Genomic DNA, 13,208 nt, shown 5'->3' on the forward strand with positions numbered 1-13,208 from the left:
CAACATCCTGGCCAATCCTTCCCCTTCTGTCTCTGTGTCTTGGAAGGGGAAGGTTTTTGAAGGGGATGACATCAAAGAGGTGGCACAAGACCATGACAGATACACATTCTCCTTTGAGGTGAGATTTGGCAGGGAGTCTCATGAAAAGTCCCTAATTTCTCCACTGTCCTGATGGTAGGCTGCCTCCTTCACGTTCCTTTACACACACCATCGCAGACAATCTTCTCCTCCCCCGTCTTGTGGAGAAACAGCTGTTTTCCTTTGGAGCAGTATTTTAGAGAGATAACATCCGCAATTGTCTTTTTCTCTAAATTCAACATGTCCAATTTCACCATCCTTTTGCCTGGTTTCACCGTCTTCTCCGTCATGCATGCTAAACACATTACCCTCTTGGCTGCTCTAATTGGAATATTCCTCAGCTTGGCAGCATAATGCGCTCAGCCATTTGGTTATTTATAACCCCATTTCCTGGACTGGATGACCTTTTGTGTATAAACAATCTTCCCCCCCGTGAAGCCTGCTTTTGGTCAACCAGCTGACTGCCCAGGCTACGCTCTCATTATTAAGCAGTTTCTGTCCAGTAATGTTCTCTGTCTGTAGCTACTAGCCACAAGCCATCAAAAGCCATCGACACTCAGGCATCGAGCAGGGGGTTGGACTCGATGGCCTTGTAGGCCCCTTCCAACTCTGCTGTTCTATGATTCTATGAAGCAAGCAACACTGGGCTTATGATGCCCACTGGGGATACATGCTGGAGGCTATGCTAACACCTATGTAGGGTTCTCTTCACTTGGCATAGAACAAAACCACTCCCATAACAGTATAATACATTGTATTGGGAAGGAAGATCAACTTAAAAATTAAAATTGTTGTTTTAGTTCACACCAACATCAGAAGAGGATATTTCAGAACTCCTGGTAAAAGCTGCCAATGATCTGGGGAGCACCGAGAAGAAAGTTACTCTTCAAACAGGTGAACTACAAATATCCAGGCTTCAGTAATTGGGTAGGAGTCAGGTTGCCCACACTACAGATCTAAAGTCATGTTAACAAGGAACCCTGGGAACTGTAGTTTTCTCTCTCTCTCTCTTTCTCTCTGTGTGTGTGTGTGTGTGTGTGTTTAGGAATCTCTAGACAATTCTAAGCATCCCTCTCCAAACTACAGTTTGGAAAAGCCATTGCAGTTAAGCTGATAGCATGGATCTGGGTGGGCATTGCCTTATTGGCAAGGGTTGAGGGAAGTTGTAGGCCAAAATGTCTGGAGGACCCTAAGTTGCATGCCCCTGGTAGAGCTGTACCCTCAATGTTAGCCATTTATTTTATTTAAATCTGGGCTGAAGTTTTTCAGATGGTTTGGGGGGTGGGGTGGGGCAGTGGTGAGGAGAAATGTTTGGAGGACTTCCTTTTTCAACCCCACACTGAAAAAGGGGTCATTTTGTTGAATATTTTCCCAAATATTCCCCACTGTTTTGTGTGTGACGATTGCCATTTCCCCCCACAATGCCATGGAGCAATGCTATGTCCAGGGGATTGTGGGATATACAAAATGGTGGCCAGGCTGTCAATGCAGGGACCGTCCTGTTGCTTGACATGGCAGAAATAAAAAACATAAAACCTTAGAAGAAAGAAGAAAGACCCAACACAGTTCCTTATGGTGAGGCTATCCTGCAGAAAATGTCAGGCAATTCCTCCTTCCGCAAAAATATTTGGCAAAATGCCTCTCTCTTGCAATTTCATTGGCAGGGTGTAATAAAGTGGAAAGCTTCAGGAGGTTCTTTTGGATCAAGGGAAGCCTAGAAGGTAGAAAGTGGATATGTGTGCAATATATAATGAAATAAATCCACTGAGGACAACAGAGGCTGATAGTTCAGATTTTGGTGGGGCTGCGAATCCATTCTGGGTTTCAGTCAGAACCACCAAGAGTTCCAAAAAGAGCTATCCATGGTGCTGAGCCCCAGCCTCAAAACAGGTCCAGCACCTTGGATAGCTCCTTCAGAGCTCTAACGGGTTTTGAATGAAGCTAGAGTGAATTCACAACCCCGCCGAAATTCCAGCCACCAGACTCCATTGACTGAGTTTAGTCCAAGAATCAAAAGCTGCCATCATCTTTGCAGAGCTGAGGAATAGGCCCTGGGCATTGTGGCTTCCTTCCCATTGGCTTTTGCAAACAGATCTTTTCCTCCTCTTTCAGAGACTCCGGACAAGGGCTTGGGAATAGGCAGCATCTTGGCCATTGTGCTGGTAATCCTCTTCCTGATCTTGCTGGTGGTGGATGTTTCATGCTATTACAAGCGCCGGCGTGGTCTGCTGATGTACTGCAGAAGCAACGTACTGGGCAAAAATTCATCTGGAGCAGGTGTTGAGAACAATGGGTGAGCTACTGTGAAGGAGATAAGGATGGGCATTATAAGACAAGGAAATCAAAGATGGGAGTGGCAATGTTGGGAATCTCGGGTTGTCCCACTCCAAGGGGGTGTCTCCCAACACCTGTCTCTCATCTACTGATCCCATCCCGTACGTCTGATTGGCACCTGGATCGTTCCCCAGTCCAACAACATCTGTAGGACCACAAATCGCCCAGCCTTGGCTTACAGAAGACTCCTTTTCTTTTCTTGTCTTGTCTTGTCTGCTCTGAGGCCAGTATGGAAATTCAGGCTACTATCCTCTTAGCAGACTAGTTTCCCCTCTTTCCCCCCCTATGCTAATCATCTTTATGCGATTATTTACAAGGCTGTTTTAAATGCACATATATTCAAATTAATCAACACAATCAGGCAGACGTATAGGACCTCCTTGCTTGGGATGGGGGAACATAAGAAGTTTGAGCTCATTGAAGGTCTCCGAATTCCTTCTGAAAACTTGGTTCACCTCATTTGCATTCCTGAATGTGAGCATCTCTCTCCCCCCTTTTAAAGTGCCTGTTTCTAAAAGTGCCCACCCAATATGTGTACTCCTCCCCCCCAATAGATGAAAGTGTGAAAATGTGGATTTTGGAGAGGGGAGGAAATGCACGTTTGTGCAACTGCAGATTTTCAGAAGTGCGCAGTTGCGCAAATGCGCGCTTTCAAATGTGAATGCAAGTTCAGGTAATTATTAAAATGTCCTGATGATTGTGCTACTAGTGTTTGGGGATGGAAACAGGACATGTTTGTATGAAACAAAGTTATTGTACATCCCTACTCCCGAGGATTAAAACCATTGTCTAAACAGTTGGTGATTAATTTCAGCTGAAGCTCACAGGACCAAGCTGTATAAGATGCAGATTTGCAGCCACCGTGGGGCTTTTTTTTGCAAAATTGTGCAGTAAAAAAACTCAGGGACTTACCCTGACTTTTTGGGTGGGAGCGAGATCAGCAGGGCTCTTCCACCATCTGACCTTGCTCCGTGGTTGATCCGAAGGACATTCCAGAGGATGGCTCCTGGCGATTAGTTGCTGGAAGCCAGGAAAAAGGTAGGGTAGGGGGCCTCAAGTACCTGGATGACCACTGGAACCTTTGCAGTCCCTCCTTGGCAGGGGGATTACCTGACACCACCCCGCAGGAGTGAAACCCTGGGGTTTAGGGGGGACATGGCACTAACTCAGCACCATGCAGACAGCCCTGAAATCTCTTAAGAGTTTTATTCTCATCTTAAAGGAACCACTGGTGGTGGGGGTCAGTTAGGCTGATTTTGATTGGAGCACTACTAGCAGAGTACGGGCTCTCTCTATTTTTTTTTTTCAACTTTGGAGCTAGGAGTAGATTCAGAGGGGGCTTCAGAACTGGAGCCCCCGGTGGCTGTTTTTAGGTAATATGAAACTCTCCTGAAATTTGATCATGGATCTCTTGTGATCTGTGTTATTTGGCCTCCAGAGGCTGGATTTAGAACCCTACTATCAACATAGCCAGACTGGCTTGTCTTTGCATCCTGGGTGGAAAGTCTCTGGACATGCGAAGAATTCAATGCAGACGGAATGGGTTGGATCCAGGTCATCATTTAAACAGACTCATGAAAACCAATGGGGCTTGAGTTAATGACTGACCCAAGTCCCATGGATTTTAATAGGTCTACACTAAACAGGATTTAAGTCTGGATCCAACTCAATGTTTTCACGGTTACAGACATGAGCAACTGTTCTCCCCACCCACAGAAAGAAACTGAAGATGCTTTATTTCCTGTTTATTTCCTTCTTTCCACAGGAAAATGCTGTCAAAGTCAGGAAAAGGCACTGTGGTGAATGTCTCTGGCATTGAGGCTTGATTTGTCTTCAGCGATGGCCTTGTGTAATGACAGAGTCATGCAGTGAAGCTCGGTTTAGCTGTGCATAGAATAAGAATACTAAAGGATACTTCCCCCTTCCTAGATGGCTTTTGGCACCTTCCATCCTCAACGACGATCCCTACTAGACTTCATGCCTCTAGAAAATTAGTAGGTAGAATCCATGGCATGCTGATTCCCAGCATCCCCTATTGCAGGGGTGCAGAACCAGATATAAGTAGGAGGCCGTGTTGCCATTCCCGCCCAGCCCTCTTTGGGCCAGATGAGGTCAATGGGCATGAACTTGTCCACTGACATCATCATCTACCTCGGCACCCATTTTGCCCTTTTCTGTGCTGAGGGAGGCATGGAACTCCACAAAGAGGAACTCCCTCTTCTTTGAATAGGACTGGGATCCTTCATGTCCCAGCCCACCAGTCCTCTCTGCTCCAACAATGGTGCTTCCTTAAGCAATTTCATTTCTCATGATAGTTGATGTGTTCATTGCTGCTCTGCTACATGTTGCTCAGTTATAGCCAATGAGATTCCAAGATTTCATCCTGGCACACCCACATCCCTAACTTGTCATTTATCCATCCTTTTTCCCCACACCCCCCAAGCTGGGCTCTGTATGAAGGAGCCTCGTGAATCTTATCGCAACTATTCATTTCATCATAGTAGGGCACAGTGAAGTTGGATGGCTTGCAAAACTGGAAAAAGTGAAGAAGTTGTTGATATAATTTAATAATAAAGAGCAAGATGGTTTGAGCATGTCTTTGGTGAAGTGGCTGACTGCGCATAAACCTTGGACTATATACGCATGCAGTTTAGGATTGTTACCAAATTCCATTTAGGATTGTTACAAAATTCCTTCTAAAAATAAATCGCAGTTAAAATCAACAGCTTTGCTAACTTAGAATTTTGTGCTGAATTTGAGAGAGACAATATGCATGTTCCTTCTGCAAGTTGAACATAGTCTGGTTTGCAGAAACCTTCTAGCATGTTTTTTTAAATGATATTGATGTGTACTTTAATCACCTTTGCACTGTAACACAGATTTTGGAGTTAGGTCTTCAATACATTTGCATGCTTTAGTCACATTGCATAAGTTGGGTTTGTACTCTACAAAACTCATGGTACAGTGTGGCCATGACTGAAATACACATTCATAAGACTACAGAAACCATAATTCAGTGCAAATGTGGTCAAAGTATATATGCATATCCCACCCCCCAACCATGCCCTGAAAAATAGTAATAGAGAATATGGTAGTTCCTATGAGAGCAGATGTAATTTCATTTCCAGGAAACATCAAAGTAAGGAAAGTCTCCCTGGAGCCTGTTCAGTGAGCATTCTTTGTTTATTCCTGTGGGAAGATGGAAAATCTTGAATGTAATACTCACCTGCGATATTATAGGAGTCTGTTTCACTTGAAAAGCTGCAATGTTTCTGAATACATCACAGGATCTTCTGCAGAATACAAAAAAAAAAGAAAAAAAAGTAGGCATCAGCAAAGATATTAATCTTATTGGTATATGTAAGAGTTTGGGTGTCTTCATCTATGTCGTAGCCAAAGCTCTTTGGGCAGTTTGCATAAGATTAAATCAATTATACACGATATACAAAGTTTGAAACCATAAAACATGCAGAGTACACCACAATACACATCTAAAAACAACTATAAACAGCTTTCACTACCCCCCCCCAAAAAAAATATAAAACAAATTCTTGTAGGTGCAGTCTGGTGTTGTTTAGCTTAACTTACTTATGAGGGATTTGGGTGTGTGTCCTGTCTTTCCTTGTAGATGCAATGTACAATGCATTATATAATGATACCTCTAGTGCTCTACAGCCTCCCTGACTGTAATTAAAGCTCAGTGGAAGTTTATTTATTTATTATTGCATTTATATCCTGCCTTTTTTTCCTCCAAGGAACCCAAGGCAGCGTACATGATCCTCCTCCTCCTCTCCATTTCTATCCTCACAACAACAACCCTGTGAGGTAAGTTGGGCTGAGAGTCAATGACTAGCCCAAAGCCACCCTGTGGGTTTCCATGGCCGAGTGGGGACTAGAACCCAGATCTCCTGACTCCCAGTCCAGCACACTCTAGCCACTTCACCACATTGTCCTCTCATGGGGATTTTTCAGATCAGGAAGCATGAACAGCCATGTCAGAGAGTGAGGGTAGTGGTGAAGGTGGCTTAGAAAGGAAAACACACACACAGCACCCTCCGCCTCCTCAAAATGACAAGGTGAACTAAAAAACGCCCTTGAAAAAAATGAGAAAGAAATGAGGTAGAAAAACAGAAATCCCTTTGGGATGTGTGTGTGTATGTGTGTGTGTGTGTGTGTGTGTGTGTGTGTGTGTGTGTGTGTCTGTCTGTCTGTCTGTGACGGTACAGCATATTGTCTCAGATACAGACTAATCCATAATGATTATATGTACAAAATCTGAGATCCTCACACCTGGCAACTGCCTACGATAAAATGTGGGGAAAGAATGTTCCTTCCTGCGCTCTGAATCATGAAAAGAATTAAATCAACCTTGTGTTCAGTTTCCAGGTATATGTAATACATGAGCAAGTCATGACACAGAAAGCACAGTCCCATTGCTGACCTTCCCCAACCTGATGCCATTTGGGATTACAACTCCCAGCAATCCTGACCATTGGCCAGGCTGGCTGGGACTGATTCAAGCTGAAGTCCAAAACATCTGTGGGCACCAAGTTGGGGAAGGCTGGCCTAGGCAAAGACAAAAGGGGGGAACGAAAAGCTGGGAGATACATAATGTTAAGAAGATAAGCAGTGTCCTGATACTGGATCAGACCAAGGGTCCATCTAGTCCAGCACTCTGTTCACACAGTGGCCAACCAGCCGTCGGCCAGGGACCAACAAAGCAAGACATGGTGCAACAGCACCTTCCCACCCATGTTCCCCAGCAACTGGTGCACACAGGCTTACTGCCTCAAATACTGGAGGTAGCACAGAACCATCAGGGCTAGTAGTCATTTGTGGCAGAGCCATTCTTTGATCCAGGCCAGGATTTCAGAATGCCCTCTTGGATTAAGAGTAGACCACACCAGGATTGCAGTCACAAGGAGGATGTTCATCCATTTATTCTGGGAACTGAATGAGAAGATACACAATGTCCCTTCAGGGTTAATTCAGGAAAAGAACAACAACAATGAGATCATGGTAGCAAAGGTCCAGGATTCACCGGCCTCATGCAGCTTTCTCTCTACGGCTCTTTCTTAGGTGCTGCTGGAATGCGAGTAGCGCCACCTACTGTACAGTATACGGAGAGGTAGGCCAGCAGCAGCTAACAAGTTCATGGTTTCTATAGGATCTACAAGAAAAGCAGACTTGTCTTCTTAAAGACAGAAAAGGGTGACTAAAATGATCAAGGGACTGGAGCATCTCCCCTATGAGGGAATTGTTAAGCTTGGAAAAAAGGAGGCAAAGGGGAGACCTGATAGAAGTGTACAAAATAATGCATGGTGTGGAGAATGTGGATAGGGAGACATTTTATTTATTTATTTATTTATTTATTTATTTATTTATTTATTTATTTATTACACTTATATACCGTTCCCATAGCCAGGGCTCTCTGGGCGGTTTACAGAAATTCTAAAATTGAGGTAAAAACAACTATACAAAATTTAAAACTCTAAAACACAGAACATACACACATAAAGCAATTAAAAACCGATTAAAAACTAAACGTGGGTAATTAGTAGGGATGTGCTCCGCTCCGATTAGGAGCGTAGAAGCAGTAGCGGATTGGCCTGCTCCGCCTTACCCAGAGGCGGAGTAGGAGCGGACCGCGGACCCCCTAGAAGCAAGGCGAAGAGAAGCGGCCATTTTTCGGAGCTCCGAGTTCAGGCGGAGCGCTCCGGTCGCCATCTTGAAAACATTTCGCCATAGGATTGCATTGCGGCAAATAATCGCGCATAACTACGTTGTTTTTGAAGCTATCATTCTGAAAATTCTTGTGCACAGAGAGTCATGGATGGGGGTCATTTTGAGACCACTCTCACCTCTCTGCATCGTACGGGTCACGGGCTATATTTTTGTGAAAATCGGGTCAACCGCGCGGCTCAAACTGCGTTTTCGGCTTTTCGCCCATAGGATTGCATTGAGGGAAAGAATCGGGGATAAATGGGGGGGGGGGTTTAAGCTATCATTCTGAAAATTCTTGTGCACAGAGAGTCGTGGATGGGGGTCATTTTGAGACCACTCTCAACTTTCTGCATCGTACGGGTCGCGGGCTATATTTTTGTGAAAATCGGGTCAACCGCGCGGCTCAAACTGCGTTTTCGGCTTTTCGCCCATAGGATTGCATTGAGGGAAAGAATCGGGGATAACTGGGGGGGGGTTTAAGCTATCATTCTGAAAATTCTTGTGCACAGAGAGTCGTGGATGGGGGTCATTTTGAGACCACTCTCAACTTTCTGCATCGTACGGGTCGCGGGCTATATTTTTGTGAAAATCGGGTCAACCGCGCGGCTCAAACTGCGTTTTCGGCTTTTCGCCCATAGGATTGCATTGAGGGAAAGAATCGGGGATAACTGGGGGGGGGGTTTAAGCTATCATTCTGAAAATTCTTGTGCACAGAGAGTCGTGGATGGGGGTCATTTTGAGACCACTCTCAACTTTCTGCATCGTACGGGTCGCGGGCTAGAATTTTTTAAAAAATCGGCGGGAAAAATACCTTTTTCAAAGGGCTGAGGGGCAGGGTCAGCTCCCGGTCATGATGATCCCAAAGTTGGAGGAGGGCATAGGCAAAACAGGTAACTTGGGATTCTGGGAAACTTCTCTTTCTTCATCTGAACGGACTTTTCCCCGTGTTTTTTAACACACCTCGCAGGGATGTTGTGTGTGGGGTGCCCGATTTTCAAAAATTCGCCAAAAATCAGGGGATGATGGGATTGCTTTGAAACTTGGCGTGCGTGTGTATATCCCCATGAGGTGTCATGGTGCCAAACATGAGGTTTCTAACTTGAACAGAAAAAAAGTTGTATAATTTTTTAGCTTTCAATGCAAGCCTATGGGGGGGGGGAAAACGGAGCTCCGGATCCGGATCCGGAGCTCCGGGCGGAGCGGAGCGGAAGTGGGCAGAGTGGGGGCGGGGCGGAGCGGCCCGATCCGAAAAATGGCGGATCTGCAAGTGAAGCGGAGCGGGGGGTCCGTGCACACCCCTAGTAATTAGGATGTGCCACCATATGCCTGGGCAAAGAGGAAAGTCTTAACCTGGCGCCGGAAAGATAGACATTGTTCTCCATCTCTCATAATACTAGAACCCGGGGTCATCCCATGAAATTGATTGGTGGGAGATTAAAAGGAAGTACTTCTCCACAAAGCACATAGTTAAACTATGGAATTCTCTTCCACAAGATGTAGTGATGGCCACAAATTTGGATGGCTTTTAAAGGAGGTTGGATACATTCCTGGAGGAGAAGGCTAACAATGGCTACTAGTCCTGATGGCTATGTGCTACCTCCAATATCAGAGGCAGTAAGCCTATATACACCAGTTGCTGGGGAACATGGATGGGAGGGTGCTGTTGCACTCTTGTCCTGCTTATGGGTTCCTGGTCGACAGTTGGTTGGCCACTGTGTGAACAGAGTGCTGGAGTCTTTAACAGTTGTATTGAAAAGAGAATTTCAGCATGTGCCATTTTTATCCGGTCAACAGGGCAGGGATCCTGCAGCTTTAACTGTTGTGATGAAGAGGGCGTTTCACCAGGTGCTGCATGCATGCAAATGACAGCTGCTGAAATTCCCTTTTCAATACAACTGTTAAAGATACAGGAGCCCTGTCTTCCTTTCTCTATGGCCACCCTATACACTGGGCTCCTGCTAAGGCCCAAAAACCTTCAGGGGCCCACTGCCATTCCCCGGAGTCTCCTGTTCCGGCTTGTCATCATCCTCTTTCTTGCCATCCCGGCTTGTTCACCAATCTTCTCTGAGCATCTGAGCAGCGACAATAATTAGGAGATGGAGCAGCAGCCCTGCCTTTTGCGCAGTCACGTGGATTGATCCCAGAGGGACAGGACAAGGGAGGGGTCCTCAAATCCCACTGCATACTTGGAAATGTACAGACTTTGACCACAGATTGCGTTCAGATCTGTGTTCAATCCGGAAAGTGCGAACTGGGTAAATCCTGGTAAAACAACAACAACCTGAAACAAATTTCTCATATATCCCTATCCTGTCCCCAGGTTCAGAAGGGAATTGTACACACACTCGCCCACCCACACCAGTCAATAACTGGATTTCAGGGTAGCCATTTGAGGTCAAACTCTTCCCATCTGACTCTGGATTTTGTTAATGATAAGTTCTTCGTTTGCTTTGTCAGGAATCCAAAGAGGTTTGTACTGAGGGAGGGAGGGAGGGATAGCTGCAGGCTCAGTGGGTGACAAGGTGGCAGATGAAATTCTGAGAGAATCTGGAGATCCACTTTGCCTATGAATCTGAAATTCTTACTTCATCTCCATCAGTTCTTTGTAACGTAATGTTTTCCAGGGAACATCTTATTTCATTCATTCCTGTTGTCTTAGGTTACACATTGATCCCTTGTTTGGCTTGTCCTCTAATATCTATCAGTGACAGAGTTTGATGTTCAGTTTACCATTTTCCAAGTTAGAGGGTTTGCTACCAAATGGGATCAGGATGGGAGGACATTCTGTGCATTCAGAGCAAGGGTTTGTATAACTTTCTCCAACACAAACACGAAACACACAACATTTCTGCGAACTGGATTCATCCGTTCGAAGTATTTTTTATCCTGATCCTCAGCCCCAAAGGTTCTCCAAATGGCATTCATACAACCAGTTAAAAAGGACTGTTCCTGAAACACACACACACACACTTACACACATCCAAGTAGTCTTTCAGCAGGGTTGGTGGAATAGCAGGCAGTGGTATTCCAGGCAGTGGTATTACACTTTATCTGGAAACAGAAAGCACCTGAATCTATTCTCTCTGTAGTGCCATGTTGTCCAGGCAGAGCTGTAGGCAGCTGTCAGATGGGAACCAGGAGCTATGCTAGGAGATCAAGGCCAGAAAGAACGTTGTTGATCAGGTGAAATCCTGGCCCAAACAGGAAACTTTTGGTAATCCACCATCCAGGAGTGCACAACTGTCAGCCAGGGTTGGCAGGAGCCAATTGTCAAATGCCTGGGAATTCTACACTACTGGGAAGAAGCTCCAAATGGCACTTCTGGTAGTTCACCGCATGGGGGCAGCTCTACAGGGAGTGGATCATTCCAGGTGGTTCCCTACATGGAGATCGGGACAGAGACAACCCCTTTCCTTACGTAGCTTGAATTTCCAGAATTGTACCTCATTCTCATCCCTTGGCACTCCAGTTTCTTGTAGTGCTCCATAAATCAAGTACAATCCTACAAGAGCTGAAGACGCTTGTTGCAGAAGCAGAAACTAAGAATGGCCAGGCAATGGATGCAAACTATTCTGATGCCAATAACCGTCCTTGACCTCTCCCTGGGCCTGTTCTAACTCCCCCCACTCCCCGCTCACACACACACATATACAAACATTTGATCTGGGGAATAAAATACCAAAGGGACAAGCTGATTTTCCTCCATCGGACACACCTGAAATTATCAGTGTCTTCAGCTCCAGAAAAGAACAGACCTGAAATTCCACAGTAGCAGGTGAGTGTGCCACAATTCCCCCCTCTGGATGGCTACTGTTACTCCTCTCAACTTCCTTCTGAACCTTCAGAGATTAACAGTAATAATAGAAATACCCCCTTGGTTTTTCTGGGTTGTTTTTTTTTTAGGATGGTCAAGTTTATCTGAAATTTTGGAATAGGGTTGCCAACTTATTTACTGCCCCCACTTTTATGCCTTTATTAGCAACTTGATCTACAGGCTTTAGCTTATCTCCATGCTGTGAAAATCTTTATATCCTAGTTCCTGCAGAACAAGTTGCTGATAAAAACACAGGAGCAAGCTAAGCTGTGTTTTTCTGGTCAGTTGGGAACCCTCATTCGGAAGGGATGGACAGATAACACAGTAAAGGCACAATCCTACGGCAGGTTGGGGAATGCTGTAGGACTTCTTTCTTCTTCTCCTGTGTAAGCATGCGTAGGACGGTGCCCTAACCTAACCAGCACATCCGCCCCACACTGCACAGCTAAGAAAATGCCTGGTCCATTTCTAGGAAACAATTCACTTAAAAGGAATTCTGTTTTTTGTTTGTATTTGACTGAATGGAGAATTGACAGGGCAATGTGACATTGGTGTTCATAAATCTGGTGTCCCATAGCTTATCCGTGTTTCTCTCCCTTACACTGCCTACCTTTCTGCCTTATCAATAACATGCTTTGTTCTATTTTTTATCATCTTCCTTTTCTTTCTTTTAAAATTATACATAGGAATCTTTTCTGTTTAAACATGCATAGGATTGCACCATTAATGCTTTATCTATCAATTCCAATGAGGGTGCCTTCCTTCCTTCCTTTCTTTCAACACAATATAATAACAGGCAAATTAACTTATATGAAATCTAAAACTGTAAATGGTTTCATATGTAAAACACAGTAGTTAAGGGGCATTGAAGCTTTCTTCTGTCCTGTTTTCATGCCAAAATTCCCCTCCCAGGCATCTCTGTAGTCTTATCAAACAAGCTATGCAAAATCCACATTGCCAGAAAACAAGCCAGCTGAACAATCCAACCACAAGCCATGGGTTTTCCAGGTGGCTTGTGTGTGGTGAACAATCCACACTTAAACCATTGTGCCTGGTTCCGCCAATATGACAAGCCAAACTCTGAAACGAACAAAGGTGACTGCCCACCGTAGGTTGTCCTATCGTGAGAACCAGGTCATAGGCTGATTTATCCATTCCTAAGTTTGGAGTGCTCTATTCAATGCTCCAGCCATGTTCCCCTCCAGGATACTTCATTCTCCCTCCCACCCAATGTGTGCCATATATATGGTGTGAATGC

General features: G+C 45.0%; 1 protein-coding gene and 1 long non-coding RNA gene across 3 annotated transcripts in view; one reads left to right on the forward strand and one right to left on the reverse strand.

Moving 5' to 3' along the window:
* Positions 1–877: 877 nt before the first annotated feature.
* Positions 878–11,391, reverse strand: LOC134408096 (uncharacterized). 2 transcript variants are annotated; one of them, XR_010026079.1, is made up of 4 exons: positions 11,111–11,391; positions 5,639–5,705; positions 3,325–3,432; positions 878–2,379 (listed from the first exon to the last, which is right to left on the reverse strand). It is a non-coding gene; the product is annotated as an uncharacterized LOC134408096 (long non-coding RNA). The 2 variants fall into 2 exon arrangements; XR_010026080.1 differs by lacking the exon at positions 3,325–3,432.
* Positions 11,392–11,599: 208 nt separating this feature from the next.
* LOC134408094 (B-cell receptor CD22-like) overlaps positions 11,600–13,208 on the forward strand; it is a 28,358-nt gene continuing 26,749 nt past the window's right edge. The window contains exon 1 of the mRNA XM_063140182.1: positions 11,600–11,911. The gene's annotated coding sequence lies outside the window, so the exon portion shown is untranslated. The remainder of the gene's footprint in view (positions 11,912–13,208) is intronic.

Source organism: Elgaria multicarinata, chromosome 13 (assembly GCF_023053635.1).
Source record: "Elgaria multicarinata webbii isolate HBS135686 ecotype San Diego chromosome 13, rElgMul1.1.pri, whole genome shotgun sequence".
NCBI classification, from domain to species: Eukaryota; Metazoa; Chordata; class Lepidosauria; order Squamata; family Anguidae; genus Elgaria; species Elgaria multicarinata.